Genomic DNA, 17,184 nt, shown 5'->3' with positions numbered 1-17,184 from the left:
TTCCTGCAGCTGCAGCCAGGCTCGTTCATTTGTAATTATAAACTATCTTTTACTGTCTCCGATGGAATTTTAGCTTTGCATTCCTGTAGCCCAAATCAAAACTATTCATAAAAAATGCATAATTATACATGTTTAGATAGGCCAGTCATGATAATCTAATCTGGGGGCATCAAACCTCATTCGGAAACATCTGTGTCAAACCAGTGACTTGTACACACATGAGGCAGAGGATTTCAAAATACTGTATCTTTCAGCTGAGTGACAGAGTCCTACACATTGTTACAGTGGACGTTTAACTTCGTTTTTCTTGAGTTAAACTGGGAATGACAAGCTTTTTGGTAAAATGTACCAGTAGACCATCCTAAAGTGGTGACCCATTTTGCTAACAATAACCTAGAAAGATTCTTCTCATGCCCTAGGAGGGAAAAAAAGCCACCATTTTCCAAGATCTTTTATGCCACCAAAATCAAGTGTCACTACTTTGGCTCACACTGTGATAACTAGGCTGGGTTTTTTCATTGCTTTTGTTTGTCTTTTTTTAAGAAAAGGGACTACATAATATCAGGTGCGTTTAGGATGGTACTCCCACTGTCTTGAACAAGTAGGCAAAAAGGGTTTTTTTTCTGTCATTTGAAACAGCATACCTGTTTTTAAAGATCTGAAATGCATTTCAAATTTTAGCTCATCCAAAAAATGTAATTTAAGAAAAACCATGACAATCATCATTTTTATGTATGTGCTACTACTTCATAATAATTTCCACTGAAAAGATATCAGAAAGAAGTCTTAAGTATGAAGCAAACAGACAAAACCAAGTGAATTACGGAAACACATTTGGTGGTAACCACCAAATTTTATACCATCCTGCTGAGGAAGGTGCCTGGCTCAGTTTTTACCCTTCTCAATTCTTTCGAGAAGACTACTGCAAAATAGCTGATTTTTACTGGCTTGCAGTATGCAGATAAGGTACCAGGGATATCCACAGTCTTAATATTATTCGTGACAGATGGCATAATCATTTAAATATTGGTAATGTGGCAATTTTTAAAAGCATCATCATCTAAATCAGCTATTTGCTAACTTGCTGCACTGGAAGATACACATTTTGCAGTTTCACAATATGAATGAATGTGCACCATGTTTTAATCTGCCCCTTTGCAGGAACAATAGTGCTCTTCTCTAGCGTCACTGGGGTTCAAGGAACTGTTTTCCAAGGATCACAAATAATTCTAATAAATATTAACTTGATCAAGGCATGTGCATAAATTTCTGCTGATATAACAGTTAAAGAGAGGTTACTACGATTTTTACACTTTAAATGGTATAACAGAATGATATTGAAGTAAAATGACCTACTGATCAATCTTCTGTATAGGCAGAATATTATGCAAGTATCATTTAAGTTAATGTTCAATTTGTCATGTTTTTCAGCTAGAAGTAGTTATCTAATCTTCTGAAAGTTAACAGAAATATTGACATTAAACTTTAATCAGGTAAAGTTCTCTTACTTTCTCCACCTGTGAAATTTCATACTACACACAAGGTACTGGATAACTTTACCAAGGTCTTTTGAATATGAATATTTGGGATTTGTAAGTCTGTAAAAAGGCCAAAAGTTGGCATGCAACTAATAACCAAGAGCTCCCTTCTCCTTTCTAAAAAAAAAATAAAGACATTTATTCTGTGTTGCTCTTAGCTAATTACAGAGAAGTTATATGGGAACAACAAGTGTATTTACCCACTTTGGAAGACATCTTGCTCTTTCACACCTACAGAATGCAAAGGCCAAGGACTTTGACTAATGCCAGGACCTACCTGTTGAATTTCCTTTCAGAATATGTAATGCTATTTCTTCTTCAAGAGATTATATTGTGTAAAAAAACCCACCTGATGCATACGTGTAATGGGTATATATTTAATACTATACTATGAGAATACAATATAAACTGAAAGCCACTCTACATGAGAACTTCATTCAACACAGTAAGTATCTTCCAGTCAGAACACCTACATGTCAGGCTGTTCCAGGCTGCCATTATGCCTACTGTCAACTGTTCATTTCCCTACATAATCTATCCTGTGAAAATATCACTTGCTGTCACTCAAATGCTTAAATTATACTTGAGATAAAAAGAAAATTAAAGGAAAAAAGATATACACCTGAACCAATATAAATATCCACACTGGAAAAGGTATAAAACTTCCAAACAAGCATTAGTAGTGTAAACAAAAATGCTGTGTTAGAATTATCTAGGTGAGGTTACATTACATATATTATAATGCATACCGTATATATTATACAGTTTTTCCTCTTCTGTCTTTTATTGAAGGTATACCTGTGACCAGGCTTCCTTCTCCATTTCCCGTTCCCTTTGTCAGGACAGCAACTAAATGAGAATTCTGTCATGTAGCTACCTTCTCAAACTATTACCAATTTACACATGATTCAACAATGACCGTTTCCATTTATGTATCAATAGTATAAAAAACCAGCATTTTGTTCTTTAACATCTAAACAACATGCACCTCAAATACATTACAGCTACTTTGGAAAATTCAGGCTGGGATCTATGTCCTAAATAATTTTAGTTTCTGTATTAAGAACTCAACAGATGGACAGAGCTGATCAATAACGATGTGACATTTAAAGTTTTCACAAGAGCTTTCAATGGAAAGTTTAGTTCACCTATCCTGTTCCTAAGCTCTAGTATTTTTGTCCCCACTCTCAGAACGGTACCTATAAGCTTTCATACACTGAGGATAAAAACCAAAAGAAATGTAATGAATCCTTTGAAGTGATGCAACCATAGTTTGGGAGACCAAGTTAAAGCCAACTATGGCAATTATGGAATCATCTTAGTGATCATCTTGCCTCATAAATATTTTTCATGAATGTAGTAACAAATAAAAATTATTCTGTTTTCAGTGACAGCTCTGGCATACCAACACAGGTTTTCAGAGGAAGAGTGGTTCTTTTCTTCAGAAGCTTTGTGTGAGCTTGAATTTAAAAGCATTGCCGGTTTTAATTTAAAAGCATTTCACTGAATGGGATCCTTCTAGGGGAGGAGACAAAGATGTTTGAGATTCACTGAGCTGGACCGTAGAAACTAACTGGAGTAGGGATCTCCCTTCAGCAGCAATGTGCTGATAGAGGCCAGTTAAGAATCTGAAAAATGCCGATGCCTTGTTTAAAGATAAATGAACAAAAGCAAGAATTCAATTTGAAAACTCTTATTTCTCACTGTAGGAAAGCTGTCGTGGCTATACTTAGAATATATAAATTGCAGCTCCTGGTGGTACAAGGCCAGATCAGAAGTGGATCAGTGCTGGCAATCTCCAAGCTGAACGTGCCAACTTCAAACCGGGGCTGTACGTGAAGCCAGGGGAATGACAAGAGTTCATGCCTTCCCACCAGTCCCTTTAGAGAACCAAATTCTTGCTCAACTGGAGAGGAGCTCAACACAGAGCCAAGGAAAGCTCCTGCACCCTCTCCCTGCACATTGTAACGAGGACAGAAAGAAGGAGAAAGGCCAACTTGGCCAGGCCTTTGCAGTGGGGACACTTGTATCTGGGACAAGCACCCACTGGTCAAAATCACCAGCACCAGTTACCCAAACCAACCACTGGCTGATGAATCACAGCACAGACATCTCCCCAGGTTGTTTTTTGGTTTTTGTTTTTTGTTTTTTTTTTTTTTAATATTTTCACCTTCCTTAAGCATTTCAACAGATTTTTCATCAAGACAGTGGGCCTCCAAGGATGGGAATTTATAGTAAGGGGAAAATAAAACAAAATTAAAGAGCAAAATGGAAAAAAACAACATTCACAGCCTTTCAGGCCACCTTCATGTAAAGAAAAACAATGGTTTCTTTGGTTTTCATTAGTAGCCAGATTTTAAATTTGCTACCCCTGAGCTTCTTTTTAGAACACTGTTTTTTTCAGAAGGAATTATGAAAACAAAAATCAAAGATCAGAGTTTGGTTTGGTGTTATAACTTTTTGTTCAGTTTATCTTAAGATTCATCCTGTAAATATTTTGTGTAATTAAAAAATAATGGCAGTAGCTCTTATCTGTGATTTTAAATCCATAGCTCTTCAAAGAAAAACAAAGACGACGTGGCTTTTACTTCACAGAAGTATCTTGATGTACTACAGGAAAAGGATGGGTATTTTAAAACTAACATCGCAGACTCAAATAATAAAAAAAAACCCAAAGCTTTCTGGAGATATCCAGAGTGCTGTGACTGTATGAAGCCAACCCTGAGGCAACTAATTCAGAAGCTGTGTGCACGTATGCCTAGCTTTGCTAAGAATAATTATGTATTAAAAAATGTTAATTTTAACAGTTTTGCTATGATGTTATTAATTTTAAAGAAAGAGATGCACTGCAGTATCACAAACATTCACATTACTTAAATATTTAACTTTGAAATTACAATTAAAACCTCTGAGCTTGATTAATTTGGTAACAATAGAAAGTGTTGGGCATATTTGCTTTTGTTCAGGGTGCCCACTGTTCCAATTCTTCAAAATGTAAAGTCATTGTAGTTTGCAAGATTTATTTACAGTATATGCTTCCAGAAAAATTCAAAACGTCAGCCTGTGTTTTATTTGAAAATTGTTTCAGAAGGACCAGCTCGAAAAAAAATGGGGACCACTGAAAACAAACTTCTTGCTCTAGTGAAATGTGGAAAACTTGGCAGAAGAGGTAAAAATTTTCTGCTAAAGGCAAAGAACGACCTATCGAATCTATTATATTCAAAAGGTACTCTAAAATGTACCTAAAAGTACTGATATTGTAATGTTATACCTTTTTTTTTTTTTCCAAAAGCCTTTAAAAAAATTCTGTAGAAGAAACCTTCCAAATTAAGTAGGTTTCCCCTTATTCAATTTAAGAAGGTAGAATTAGTTTATATCCTGCATTAGAGAAAGTAACCTGGGATTTCACAGAAACCCCAACCCTTTCATATGAAAAGATGAGAGAGAGACAGAAAATTGACTGTTCTCAGAAAAACATTAGGGCTTCAGAAAAGACAATTGGGCTCCTTGGTTTTAATGACAACCCAGGAAAAATTGTCTGTCAATCCGGACTGCAGACTGCTTTAGGGAGAAAAATGATGCAACACGACACTGCTCCTCCTCTGTCTTACAATAACTGCAATCAAAACATTAGTAATGACACAGTTCTAAGACAAACTATTTAGAGAAGCATTGTGGATGCAGCGCCAAGTCATATGTTATATACTTCAGTATAATTAAACAGCCCTATAAATTCTGAAGTTTGGATAGCAAGAGGCCTGATTTTGTGCAGTGATACATCATGAATCCCAGAATTAGGCAGTTCAGAAAGTTCTCAAAGACTACATGGCTTGCAGCTGGAGATGGCACAGGGGACTAAACATGTTTATCGTTTTATCACATAGTATAAAATTCTATCTAACTACTAGAATTTTCCATGTACTGTTTGAAAAGATAAAACACATGAAACAGATGTAAACCTCACACATCCTCCTCAAGTCTGCATAAACAGTTTTCTATTTTATTCATGCTATATTTCTCTGATATATCTTTGCATGCTTTTAAGTGATTAACAAGAAAAAATATTATGAGGACTTGTATCGTTCTGGTTTCTTTCACATGCTGAAATAAATAATACAAATCAATAAGCACCATCTCAGTTTATGGATATGTAAAATCCACAGTGATCATCCTAAAATTGCTACACGCGTATTAAAAATACCCATTTTCCAATACAGAATTTAAAAGTTTTTTGAAACGTTCAGTTTTGGAAATGCAGAATTTCTACGTACACATGCACTATAGCAAGGACAGCATTTGGCAGACAGCTATCTTTGCATTATGGTTGTGTGTAACCTTCCTAGCATAGCAGAGAGGCAGAATTAGCTCCTCCGTAGCACTTCAGTCACGCCAAAGTAGCTACAAGGCTGTTGCACAGAAGTTGACTTGCATCAGCTGACTCAGAGCATGGGTAGAAAGATGTGCTACCTTCAATACCCATCTGTGCAGACTCACCCTGAGAAAAAGGGGTGCAAATCTGGAGCCAGAATAGAACTGTAATTCTAGAGAGTAACTGAAATGAGGGAAGACTGGTACTGTGTGAGAACGGATAATGAACCTGGAATAGAAACCAGCTGACACTGGAAATTACTTGGATGAGGGAGACTGAAAACAGAGATGCAGGACATGAGACGTACAAGGAAGCAGGTTACAGGTAAGAATGGCTGAGTGTGAAACTGAGAACCAAGAAGAATGAACTCATGACTTCAAAAAAAGATGCCTAGGCCAACAATTCTTTCAATTCCCAAGATCTTCATGTAGGATCACCGTTCTCGCTTTTCTGGCTTGAAAGAATCTTCATGGAGTGAGTAACCCAGTTCTGCAACTACTGTAAAAGGTACACAAACCTCAGCAGCCCATCAAAAGAACTGGCAAAGGAAGCTCCTAGCACAGAAAATGTTTCCGAAAAATAACCTGGGCTTCAGAGATTGGTCTTTGCCAGAAAGACTTAGAGAAAACCTGTTGCTAAAAGCTACAGTGAAACATAAAGGCAAATTCTTAATTCTATCTGCAGAGCAAGGTCTGAAAATTATATAGTACAGAAAATATGTACACACGAAACAATTAAAAATACTAGATAGCTGCATACTGATTAAATATCGCCTATTGAATGCAAGAATTTCCTTCTACGGAGAAAAATAGCATGTTACCACATAATTAAAGACTGCATGATAATGTACAAGGTACAAGTGGGTGAACCAAGGTCACTAAGGTTTTGAAGTATTAGACTGCAAGCACAGTAATGCGTATTAAATAGAAAAAGCCCCTGCATTTAAAAATAGATCAAATGGAATAGAAACAGTGTCTGCACATACCTATACAGCTGTGAACATTTTAGTATCGATAGACAAAAAGTACAAAATAAAAGCTAAGATACCGACAAAGAGAGCTAAATGTTTTTTTGGATTTTGTAGAAGCATCCTGAGGTTTATCCGTATGTACATATTAAAACTTCAAGGAAGTAACTAGTAAAACATTAACATTATAGAAAGAAATACTTTCCCTGCCCCAGTTTTTCACGTAGAAGAAATGTTTCCTCTTAATCCAAATGCAAACTTTGATAATTATTCCTCCAAAACATTTGGTTTTCCTTTACCAAATGTTGTAGATGCCCACTTTAGAACAAATAAAAGCATATGCAAAGGTCTATCCTTGAAGGAAACAGGAACAACAAAACAAACCCAAAAATATAACCTCAACATGGCAGAGGTAAAAATAACCTCTCCCAGCTCAGTAGTGTTTATTTTTTAAATGAAAAAGGTCTTCCATTTTCAGGGTCAAAAAAAAAAGGGGGGGGGGGGGGGGGGAGTTAAAAAAAAAAAAAAAAAGAGAACTGCCTTCAATTCTTTCTTAATTTGAGCTTTCCTCTAACAAACAGTTACTGTTTGTTTCCTTATTTTAGGTCATGTAAGTCAGCTATATGTGCCGCACTTTTTAACTCCTTCCCATCTGCTGTTCCCTTACAGCATCATTTGGGAGCTGCGAAAACCTAGAGCGATGCAAAACCCAACACAATCAGGGCTGGGTTAGCCCAGATACATCTGCCAGTGTCCACTGCATATGGTGAAATACGAGTAACATAATGTTTTAGTGCCCTTGCAGTTAAACTTGGGCTGAAAAAAACCTCAAAAAAGAAAAAAGGGGGTTTCACAGGAAAGCCCTGACTTATGCAAAAAGATACTGAAGGGGCAGTAAATCAGAGATGCATTACAAGCACTACATAAATGAGGTGCTTTGTTTTTGTAACACAGAAGTGAGACAAAACTCTGATGCTGTGTGTTCCAGCCCTGATGCTCCATCAGGCTGGGTCTGGACTAACTGTGCAGTTTCAAGAATTCTCTATTCATACTGCTTGAAAAGTCAGTTATAAGGATCTGCAGAGTGAGCCCCTTCCAGCAGATCAAAGCTGCCCAGACATGCTTAAAGGAAGACAATTAGTTATGAACACTAAACAAACTTTGTACCAAGTAAATCAGTTTTCACTGTGTTGTATTGTACGGTGTTGCGCTGTAGGTGAAGAGTATCAACAGGGCCACAGCATCCTAACAATGCAGTAAGTTTTGTTCTTCACATAAACAGCTAATAAAAGCTATTCGAAGTTCAGATTTCAGAACTAAGTAGCTTATTCATGAACTTATCCATCCTATTATTCAATAGTATCTTACACGCTTCACTTTGAAAAGTCTCAGATGAAGTTGCTGTACTGAGAAGTTAAAAAATGAAGCTGCACCCTCATTTTGGACCTGTCTACTAAAACAAAGAAAAGCAAATATGTAAATTTCCAGTGAATTAAAGTGCCCCATTAGGAGTTCAATTATATTCTGAAATTATGTCTTAATTGGTTTGCTCATAGATGAGCTGTACAGCTAACCAAAAATCTACTGCCATATAATCATCACTAAATTCCAGATATTGCCACATATTAAATTAACAGGAGATAATGAGTGGGAAAATTAGCTCTATTTCCATAACTGAAAAAATTCTTCCCATATTACCTAGTGTTCTATATAGTTAATTTCAAAACAGAAAAAAATAATACACAAACCTCTCCTGAATCTCTAACAACTATTTTGATCAAAAGTCCACATTCAAAAGAAATAGTAGAAGCAGAGTGCACATCTGATTCGTGTCTCTAATACTTAATTAAAAAGAAGAAACATTTCTAAATCTCGATAGAAATCTTCAAGAGATTGACCGCTATTTTACTTCGCATGTTGCCGGCTATTTCTTTTCCACATAAATTTTGTCTTTTGGAGTAGTATTCTCCATGCCCAACTGTTCTTCAGATTTTAATGTACAAGGTACTTCAGGTTCTCATCAGTATTGCACAGAGATACTGCAAAAGACCTGCATTTTGAAAAACTTGTGAGAAAAAAAGAACAAGGAATAACATCAAATGCAGAAAAAAACAAGCTAAGGACTCATGTTGTTGTAACTAACGGGAAGAAAAGAAACTCAGCTCATTCCATAAAGGTTATTTTTCACATTAGTAGGATAAAAAAACTTACTAAAGTTAGAACTTTTGGAAGTACAGTCAAGGCTTCTGAACTTCAGCTGCTATTCAATTTTGGTTATTTTTGAGGTTAAAAACCCACCTGACTCATTACTTATATACAAATGCACAATATATTTTACTTACCTTTGCTGTCTGAAGGAAACTGATTTCAAAGATCTTGTCTGTAAATGATATATTCTTCAATATTTATGCCTCCAATGACCACCATCATCAGTAAGTATCTGAAGAAAAACACAACAAAGCAGTACATAAGCCAGGTTAGTTGCAACTAGAATGAGGATTTTTAAAGATTTTATTTATTCAGAAGGCACAAAAAGTATTATGCATTTCATACAATAGATGAATTTAGTACCTACCATTAAAAACAAATAGACAAGCACTGGAGCCATTACATGGGAAGGCATTTATCTACTTGAGGCATTTAACAATTACACCGCATTAGTCTATTTAAGCCTAAATACACAAAATTTGGGTAATTCACTGTTCTCATACCAAAATAACACCAGTAATCATCTCGTAAGTTAAAGATTAGAAAAGGCACATAAAATTACAACTTGAAGTATGTTATATTATACGCACTAATAGATTATGAAAAGTTAAACCAACTCCCTAAATTCTGAAAAGCCAAATGAAAAGTAACTTTAAGACGATGTCCCCAAAAATGCCAGTTACAGTTTAAAAAACTGTTAAAACGCATTATTCATATATGTATAACCATACAGTATAATTTATGAGTGCTGTTTTCATATTTGTGTCCTGTAACTATGGAAAGATGAATTAAGAAAAATTACGATGCATACAGTAAGGTCAGCATCAAATGAACTAGTTATGTACGTACTTCCTTTGGAATCAACTTAAGCTAAAATGCTCAACAGCTACAACTTTTTTTTTTCAGGTCCCAACTTCTTTCACTGAAAGACAAACCATTTGTCCATTATAGCCACAATAAAATTTCCACAGAGTAGCGAGGTTGCCATAGACCTCTGGAGAACTTTTGGACCACCATGCCTGTTTAAGCAGGGCAACCTAGAGCTGGTGGCCCAGGATCTTAACCATGTGGACTATGAACATCTCCACGGATTGAGACTGCCCACAGCCTCTCTGGGCAGCCTGGTCCAGTGGTCAACCACCCTCAGAGTAAAATGATGTTTCCTTATGTCCAGAATGTCCTGACATTCTTTGCTCTGGAGAACATTTCCTTAGTGAAGGAACTTCAAAGCATAGCTGTGTAACATGAGACAGAAAGTTTGAGAACAGGCTGAAGTCAGTAACACCAACCCTTAGGTACACACTCGACAGTATACACAAAATTAGGCCCCATTGGTACCCGTATAACCTAACATATGCCGCAATAATTTTGAAATCTTTCAGTCCTCATTTAGCAACACAGATGCAATTAACTGAAAACTAATCAAGTCAAAAGGCTTTCACCTTGTAAACAACTTTCCCTCCTACTCGGTTGATTCTACTTGGTTTACTCTTTCTCAGATTATGGAGATATCCAACTCCGAGCAAAGAAAAACCTTTTGCTGCCTCCTGACACTGTACAGCCACAACAGCAATCCAGCTTGGGTTAGCACAAGCAACTAAATCATCGTGAATATATTTTTTTAAAAAAACATTATTTGCTTATTCACCCATTTATTTATTTGCAGGCCTAGGACATCTGATTGCCAGCTGTCAGGGTATGTGTGGAGAGATAACTGGATCACTACATCACTTGGCAGGCTCTGTGGACAATTTGCTGCTGCTTAAAGCCATAACAGTTAAATATTATTATAGTTAATATAATTAATATAAATACAGCTCTATTAGCAAAACTACCAAGTTTTTGCAGTTTGCCTACATCTATGCAAAGTTATTTCATCTCAGCTTTATGAAAACACTCTATCTGAATTGTCCATGTTTGTTTCTTCTGAAGTCAATCCAAATCCCCCCAACTTCCATAATCCAAAAATAAGCACCTTGTAAATCAACTTCTTCCACAAAATAGCAAGTTATCGAATACTTAAATGGATACTCTCTGCTCTTTCTAGTGCCTCCAGAATTTTAGAAAGTAGAAAAAATAACTGCCAGATCAGTCTCTGAAATAGAATTGCATAGGCTATACCATGATTATGCTAACTCTCTTCTTCTAATGAAAAATCTGAAAAAGAAATTGAACGTATGCTGTGCCTTGATGCCTGCCAAACTGAGAGTTGATGGATTGCTATGGGGAAAAAAATTCCAGACACAAAATGACCCTATTAAAGTATTAAAAAGCTGCTGTGTAGGAAACTGAAAGCAACGCTGCCCCAGCAGACTGCCACTGCATTTTCAGATATGGTTCAAGCCAGGGTTGAGGGGCAGGGGAGGGGCGGAAAAAAGCTTTTTAAAATAGCTAAGGCTAATGAAATACCTTGAGGCACGCAGTAGTACTCTGTGAAATAAACAGATGAACAAGAAGTTCTGCTGATAGGCTGCTCAGGCACTAAACCCAATCTAAGATACCAAATGCGTTGCTGCGTTACTGTACGCCGTGTAAACCTTACACCCGAAACAATTCCCTTCAACAGGCCTACATCTTGTGCAGTCGTGACATATGCTTGTTTTGCTAGCTGTACTAGTCTCTGGCCATGCTTTACTGGTTTTATATGCCAAACCAATAAAGTCAGAGGAATAAACTGGTATGGAAGCCAAAGCAAAATCCATCAACAGATTTGTTTAATAAGTTCAGCATGGAAGATACTTACCAGTAGGTACAAACCAGAAAGCACACCTGCTGACAAGGAAATCTTAAAATTGAAGATGCAAAAAATGTTTGATTTTTTTTTTTTTTAAAAAAGGAGAACACATAACACGTTGCATTCATTTCCCTGTAGTTGCTCCATTTCATTGTGCTATTTTAAACAATTATTCTTCAAAGTGGTTCAGAATCTTGCTTTTCCTAAAGGTGACTTCACACATATAATTTGGTGTTGAGGCTTTCTATCAATTGCCCTTCAAACTTTGCATTCAGATTTCTTAAGAAGTTGAATCGTATCCAAATGTCCCCAGATTTTTTAAGTGCCACTGAAAATATTTCTTTTATTTTTGCCTGACAAGTAAATCATTCTCACTTTGCCTTTTGTATTAATAGATGATATTTTCTTATTTTTGTTGACACATCCTGTACAACCAAAATCCAGATATTTGAACTCTGCTCCCATTACAGATGTTATTTCTGAACAGATTTAATCATCTTTCCCTCATATATAGCAACTGCAATAACTGTAATGGCATCATTAATTTTGTTCTCAAAACCTCCAATCCTCCTTGAAGGAGTTTGACCATCGCATCACAGGGAAAAAGTTTCTTCTGTGTCAAACCTCATGCTTCAGGGGAAACTTCTAAACCTCTAGGGACCTGTTCATTTTGCTGAATGGCACCCAAGAACTTTGTCATTCCTTCTTCATATAATTTTATGATCATCATCCTAACAACCAGAAGGAGTCACTGTGACCTCATCTTCAATTAATGTATATTTACCAATGAAATTAAAACTTTCTTTTCAATAACACATTATCTTGTTTACGGTATCTGATTCCGGTACGCCACTTGGCACAGACACAAAGACACAGTTAAAATGGCACTAGAAATAAAGGGACAGTCACAACGAAACTCAAAACAGTTATTTTCCATCTTAAAGAAAATTGATATTCATCAAATCACAGAAGGGTTTGGGCTGGAAGGGACCTTAAAGCCCACCCAGTTCCCACCCCTGCCCCGGGCAGGGACCCCCCCCCAGCCCAGGCTGCTCCCAGCCCCATCCAGCCTGGCCTGGAGCACTGCCAGGGATGGGGCACCCACAGCTGCTCTGGGCAGCCTGGCCCACCGCCTTGCCGCCCTCACGGGGAGAGGTTCTTCCTGATCTCTGACCTGCATCTGCCCTCTCTGCGCTCAAAGCCACCCCCGTGCCCTGTCACACGTGCCCCTGTAAGAAGCCCCCCCCCAGCTCTCCTGCCGGCCCCTTCAGGCGCTGGGAGCTGCTCTAAGGCCCCCCCGGAGCCTGCTCTTCTCCAGGCTGAACAGCCCCAGCTCTCCCAGCCCGGCTTCCCAGGAGAGGGGCTCCAGCCCCTCAGCACCTACGTGGCCTCCTCCGGGCTCGTTCCAGCAGGTCCATGTCCTCCTTATGGTGGAGGCCCCAGAGCTGGAGGCAGCGCTGCGGGGGGGGTCTCACAAGAGCAGAGGAGAGGGGAAGAATCACCTCCCTCACCCTGCTGGCCACGCTGCTGGTGATGCAGCCCAGGATTCGGCTGGCTTTCTGGGATGCGAGCGCACAGTGCCCCTCCATGTTGAGCTTCTCATCCACCAACACTCACAAGTCCTTCTTCTCAGGGCTGCTCTCAACCCATTCTCCACCCAGCCTGTATTTGTGCATGCAATTGCCCGGTCCAGATGCAGGACCCTGAAACTTGGCGTTGTTGACCTTCATGAGGCTCGCACAGGCCCACCTCTCAAGCCTGTTGCAGTCCCTCTGGATGACACCTCTTCCCTCTAGTGTGTCAACCACACCACACAGCTTGGTGTCATTGGTAAACTTGCTCAGGGTGCTCTCAATCCCACTGGCCACGTTGCCGACAAAGATGCCAACAGTGCTGGTCCCAGTACCAGCTCCTGAGGAACACCACTCGTCAGCGGTCTCCACTTGGACATCAAGCCACTGACCACAACTCTTTGCGTGTGACAATCCAGCCAATTCCTTATCCACCAAGTGGTCCACCCCTCAAACACTTGTCTCTCCAGTCTAAAGACTGGGGTGTTGTGCAGGACAGTGTCAAATGCTTTGCACAAGTCCAGGTAGATGCCATCAGTTGCTCTTCCCTTATCCACCAACACTGTGACCCCACTGTAGAAGGTCACCAAGTTTGTCAGGCATGATTTGCCCTTAGTGAAGCTGTGCTGGCTGCCATTAATCACTGCCTCATTTTCCATGTACCTTAGCATAGTTTCCAGAAGGATCTGATCCATGATCTGGCCAGGCACAGAGATGAGACTAACTGGCCTGTAGGTCCTCAGTTCTTCCTTTTTTCCCTTTTTAAAAATGGGGGTTATGTTTCCCCTTTTCCAGTCAGTGGGAACTTCATCCAACTGCCACAACTTCTCAAATATGATGGACATTTGCTTAGCAACTTCACCTGCCAGTGCCCTCAGAACCCATGGATGCATCTCATGAGGTCCCATGGACTTGTGCACCTTCAGGTTCCTTAGATGATCTCAAACCCAGTCTTCTCCTATGGGTGGGCAGCTCTTCATTCTCCCAGTCTCCACCTTCACCTTCTGTGAGTTGGGCAGCGTGGCTGGAATACTTGCCAGTGAAGACTAAGACAGAAAAGTACCTCAGCCTTCTCCACATCCTGGGTAACCAGGTCTCCCATTTCCTTCCAGAGAGGACCCACATTTTCCCTAGGCTTCTTTTATCGCTGATGTATCTGTAGCAGCTTTTCTTGTTGCCCTCTATGTCCCTGGCCAGACTGAATTTCATCAGGGATTTAACTTGCCTAACCTGATCCCCAGCTGCTCAGACAATTTCTCTGTATTCCTCCCTGGCTACCTGTCCTTGCCTCCACCCGCTGTACGCTTCCCTTTTGCACCCCTTTTCCCTCCAGAGCTTTATCCCATGGTACTCTACCAAGTAGATCCCTGAAGAGGCCAAACTCTGCTCTCCTGAAGCCCAGGGCAGTGAGCTTGCCATGTGCCTTCCTCACTGCCCTAAGGATCTTAACTCCACCATTTCATGGTCCCTGCAGCCAAGGCTGCCCTTGAGCTTCACATTCCTGACCAGCCCCTTCTTGTTGGTGAGAACAAGGTCCAGTATAGCCTCTCTCCTCGTTGGCTCCTCTGGCACTTGGAGAAGGAAATTACCATCAGCGCATTCCAGGAACCTCCTGGATTGCTTATGCCCTGCTGTGCTGTCCCTCCAGCAGGTACTGGGGTGGTTCAAATCCTCTGTGAGGATGTGAGGCTGCTCCTGTTTGCCTGCAGAGGGCCTCATCTGCTCGGTCTTCCTAGTCAGATAACCTATGGCAGCCCCCCACTATAATGTCACCTGTCCCTGACCTCCCTTTAATCCTGACCCATAAGCCCTCAGCTGGCTCCTCATCCATTCCCAGGCAGAGATCTACACAGTCCATCTGGTCACTGACAGCCCCTCCTCATCTCTCCAGCCTGTCCTTCCTAAAGGCCCTGCATCCTTCCATTCCAACCCTCCAGTCAGAGGAGCATCCCACCAGGTCTCTGTGATGCCATTAAGACCACAGCCCTGCATGCGTACGTACATCTCTAACTCCCTTGGTTATTCCCCACGCTATGTGCATTTGCATAGAGCATCAAAGTGGGACCCCATGAAGCTGACTTGCTGACCGGAGTGGCTGGAATTCCTCTGTGCTGTTCTTCAGGTGCTCTTTATTTTTTCCTTTTATTCCTTTCTTTTTTAAATAAAAAAAGTCTCCAGCACCTTGTTTCGAATGTTGTTCCTCTAAATATCCTAGAGTATGAAGAGTTGGTTCTACAAGATTCTGCATCCTAGTCTGGTGCCAACCCACAAAACATATGTCTCTGCTCAAATGTAAGAATCTGTTTTGATTTTTTTTTTTTTTTTTAAATTTCTTCCTGGACCAGGGACAAAACATTTCTTTAGATACAACTCAACATTTAGTATCTTCTGAGATATGAAACCTTCTAAATCCCATACACATTTTCATTAATTTAGTCCCAAACAGCGACTCTGAAGAAGCTAAACCATCTGAATACATGACAATGATAATTCAAAATAAACGCTCAAAAATCATTGAGGGAAAATAATAACTTTGTTTTAGACATTATTTTTTATGTTCATGGGTGCTACTGTCTTAAAAGTGTTTTAACCTAAATTTTACATTGCATAGCTATGTATAAGCATCGATACGTTTTTCTAATGTCATTAGCTTATCATTTGTTCTCAGTGTAAATAGCTCTTGTACTCTTTTTTTTTTTTAATTATTTGGGGTAAGGTAGATTTTCTGCTATTATTAACACAGTGGCCCAAAGCATTGTTCAAACATTTTACAAAAAATAACTTGAACACAGAAAATGATACAGCATAGACCACGCTGCCCCCATAACTGGATTTCTTTATATGAGTCGCTGGTCCCACCCAGAGCTCTGATGGCAAAACCTTGCTTCCCTGTGAGTTGTGGTAACTGTCTGTGCCCACCCCACACTGGGGGTTTGCTTTTAATTAGAATATCACAAATGCAAACAAAAGACACTCTAACCTCAAGAATTAAATATTTGCATTAGTTTCAGTAAATTAGCTTCTTGAAAGAGCCAACTTCTGCACTGGCATAAATCCAAAATAACTTAGATGAAGTTACATGTGTTCCTTTAAATCACATGGGTGAAAAACACGCCTGAGCTTCATACAGATGTTTAGGTATTAAAAGAAACCCATTGGCTTAGACAGGTGCAAAATCTCAGACCACTTTCTCTTAAATAAGGAAATATATGTAAGAGGCACTACCACAGAAATACTACAAAGCCTTTGCAATCTCCATCAGTCATTTGCCTCTGGGAGGTATCGTTTTCCTAGCTGTGAGAAAAAAACCCACCTTACAGTCACATGAAGATTATTTCACACTAAGATAGATGTACACAGAAAACACTAGAAATTTTAGCATACATAATAGAATATCTGCACAGAGCTACACAAGGGTAGCATAGTGTTTTCTAAATGTTTTTTTAGTGGCAAATATAAAGGACTAGTAGATTTCAAGAACACCGAAGAGATCTTTGTTTTCCAGCTTTCTATTTTTACACCCACGAACACACATATACGTTGCGTACTGGGGAGCACACCCGATGTGCATAGTGGAAGAAGAAGAAAGCAAGAGGAATCGGCACTGCACAAAGCACACCGTGATCCTTAACAGGGTTACATTCTCCTCTGATTTGAGAATCCACAAGATGATTCAACTCAGTTGCAGAGGCTCTGGGAAAGAATTAAGAGCAAAAAAGCTGTGTTTTTCTTTTTTTATTCCACAATAATGCAGAAAAGGCAGCCTCAATATTGCTTTAAATTAATAGTTTTAAGTG

The 17,184-nt window shown here is 39.3% G+C and overlaps 1 protein-coding gene across 9 annotated transcripts in view; it reads right to left on the bottom strand.

Moving 5' to 3' along the window:
* Positions 1-17,184, bottom strand: part of MBD5 (methyl-CpG binding domain protein 5) — a 147,694-nt gene that overhangs the window by 84,345 nt on the left and 46,165 nt on the right. For all 9 annotated transcript variants that reach the window (XM_055718888.1, XM_055718893.1, XM_055718887.1 and 6 more), the window contains exon 2: positions 9,217-9,314. The gene's annotated coding sequence lies outside the window, so the exon portion shown is untranslated. The remainder of the gene's footprint in view (positions 1-9,216; positions 9,315-17,184) is intronic.

This window comes from Falco cherrug, chromosome 8 (genome assembly GCF_023634085.1).
Source record: "Falco cherrug isolate bFalChe1 chromosome 8, bFalChe1.pri, whole genome shotgun sequence".
Lineage (NCBI taxonomy): Eukaryota > Metazoa > Chordata > Aves > Falconiformes > Falconidae > Falco > Falco cherrug.
Note: the sequence above shows the minus strand (reverse complement) of the source record. Positions and strands in the feature narration are given on the sequence as shown.